Consider the following 2,586-nt stretch of genomic DNA (forward strand, 5'->3'; position numbering starts at 1 on the left):
AGGCAAGGGAAAGCAAGCTGTTGGCTCGAAAAAGAGATCTTTGCCCTCTGTAGTGCAGGTAGGTTTGCATCACAAAGGATATTGGTAAAAAGTGTGTGGTAAACTGTGTGATTACTTTGACATGCTTCATATACTTTTAATACTCCATTTTCAGCACAATGAGGCTGATTTTAAATCACAGTAAGAATCACACTACGTGTGTGTTCATTAGTATAGATGATTACTTTTAGGACTGAGTTAAGAAATAATAGGTTTTAACCATTCTGTAAGTTTCGGTTGCTTCAATTTTTACTCGACATCTGCAGACTTGGCAAACTGTAGGTAGTGGTCGCGATCAGACAACAGTTACTTGTGTTTGCATTAGCATATGTGTGTTGTTCTGCAATTGTATGTATGTTTCTTTTCTGCTTGATATCTCAAATTATGGAGGTTCAATTAGTTTTAGGATAAATGTTGTCTCCGTGTGGCCATTGTGGTGCTTACTAATCATGTCAATCTCTAATGTTCGAAGTTGCTAAGAACACAGCATACACATGCAACGTCAATTTCTCTGATAGTTTAGTCAAATTATTACATTATCTAGTACAGATGGTTGTCTCATAAAATGTGTACACACTTTGAATGATTATAAATACAATATTTATTATGATATATCTAGATTTTATAATCTAGAATCATTTGAGTTGGTGCTGGGTTCTGACCAATCTTACTGACAGTTGACTGAGAGAAACTAATGCTGTTGCTGTATGTTTTATTTGTTTTGTTTAGATAACTGTTGGTGCACTCATCTATTCCAGTAAACTGAGGAGGACAGTCAACAGCAGAAGCCTTCCAACGGGTGTTTGTCTGTCAGTTGCAAAGACGTCCACAGCCGAGCAACTGCTACAACATTGCCAGCAAGCATTGTTTTCGTCACAAAAGGAAAGTTCTATCTTGGGAATAGCAAGGGCGACAGGATAGACGGAAAAGTAGGAGGTGTCCCTTGGACCGTTGAATCCTATTTTCGAATGCGTGGTCTTGCACCTTCGAGGTGCAGATTTTATATTGTCAAGGTTTTATCAAGCAAACATGGCTGTTAGTAACCTTGTACTCACCAGTTACAATTACTTCAGGTCTACGAAGATGAAGAAATCAGTTCTGTGGTGAGAGTGGAAACAGGTATACAGTGTGTTTTACAGATAAGTGGCACTGCACATCAATTATGACATGGTATGATTGTACTATTTCATGTAGAGAAAAACAAGACATCATTTAGGTTGTCATCATCACCACCATCATCACCATCATCACCATCGCCACCACCAATGCCAGCAGCAGCAGCAGCAGCAGCAGCAGCAAAGACTAGCAGAAGTACATTAACTTAATTAATTAATTAATGACTGTAGATACATACTGAGTTAACCTTTTAATCAAACATTTTGTTGTACTCATCCATATAGAAAATGCAGAAGTGGATGATGATGATGACTGGAAGATCAGTGTGGAAGATCTTACAATTGGACGAGAGATCGGCCATAGATCATTTGGCAAAGTTAATCAGGCACTCCTACATGGAACACCAGTGGCCGTGAAAACTATTCGATATGGTGCCAGTGGCGTAACAAAAGCGATAGTGTTAAATGAAGTTAATTGCCTTAGGTATACTTTCACCACATTAGATGTGTTGTGGTTTGTCTTTCCTTGCTCAATGCAACTGTTGCAGGAAATTGAGGCACGAGAACATCATTTTGTTTATGGGGTATGCCATGAACAATATTGAAGTTAAAATAGTGACAAATTTTGTTCAAGGGCAAACTCTGCAAGGCTTGCTCTTCAAGAAGGTTGCTGCACATTGCTAGTATTCATTCAGTAAGTTTCATTTTGTTAAATATGTTGCTTATAGAAAACTCATTTGACCGTTAAGTAACAAATTTCTTATCCTAGAGCAGGTGTCATTTGGACTGGCATATTTGCATGGCAAGACACCACCTATTGTTCATCGGGATCTGAAGCCTTCAAATATATTGGTAAAGTCTAGCTACTGAACTAAAATTACATATGGATAGTTACACAGCCCTTGTGTTGTTGCAACGGGTAGAGGCACACTGCACACATACATCTGTGATTTGGGTTTAGCCATATCAAGAGAGGGGCAACTCTCCTGAGTACCATGCCAAGAGCAAGGACAGTGTACTATCTTGCCCCTAAAACATTGAACGGACAGAGTGGTCCACTCTCGGATGTGTGGGCCCTGGGCCTCATTACAATTGAACTATACTCTGGTTGGCTTATTTCCTGACAGGTGTCCAAAGTTGCCATTAGATAACATTGTATTGTCGTGAACAGGAGCTCATGCGTGTTCCAATGTCACAACGGAGCAAGAAGTTTTCGGAAGGCTGTATGGACAGCAATGTCCAGATGCTTTGAAATATATTTCGAATGACATGAAAATGATTGCGCGTGAGTGCGTCAATTATGAGTCATACAAACGGTCTAAAATGGCTCCTGTTTTGACGATGCTGCACGGCTGTGGCAAGAAAGAACACGTGTGACTGCATGTCAATAGAGTAAGTTCATAATCTAGCATTCTTCTGTTATAGCTTTGCC

At 39.6% G+C, this 2,586-nt stretch overlaps 1 long non-coding RNA gene across 1 annotated transcript; it reads left to right on the forward strand.

The window, feature by feature from the left end:
- The first annotated feature begins 1,617 nt into the window (after positions 1-1,617).
- Positions 1,618-1,982, forward strand: LOC134179670 (uncharacterized). The gene is made up of 4 exons (XR_009969889.1): positions 1,618-1,638; positions 1,703-1,738; positions 1,789-1,848; positions 1,924-1,982. It is a non-coding gene; the product is annotated as an uncharacterized LOC134179670 (long non-coding RNA).
- The last annotated feature ends 604 nt before the right edge of the window (positions 1,983-2,586 follow it).

The sequence above is a fragment of the Corticium candelabrum genome, chromosome 1, assembly GCF_963422355.1.
Source record: "Corticium candelabrum chromosome 1, ooCorCand1.1, whole genome shotgun sequence".
Classification (NCBI taxonomy): domain Eukaryota; kingdom Metazoa; phylum Porifera; class Homoscleromorpha; order Homosclerophorida; family Plakinidae; genus Corticium; species Corticium candelabrum.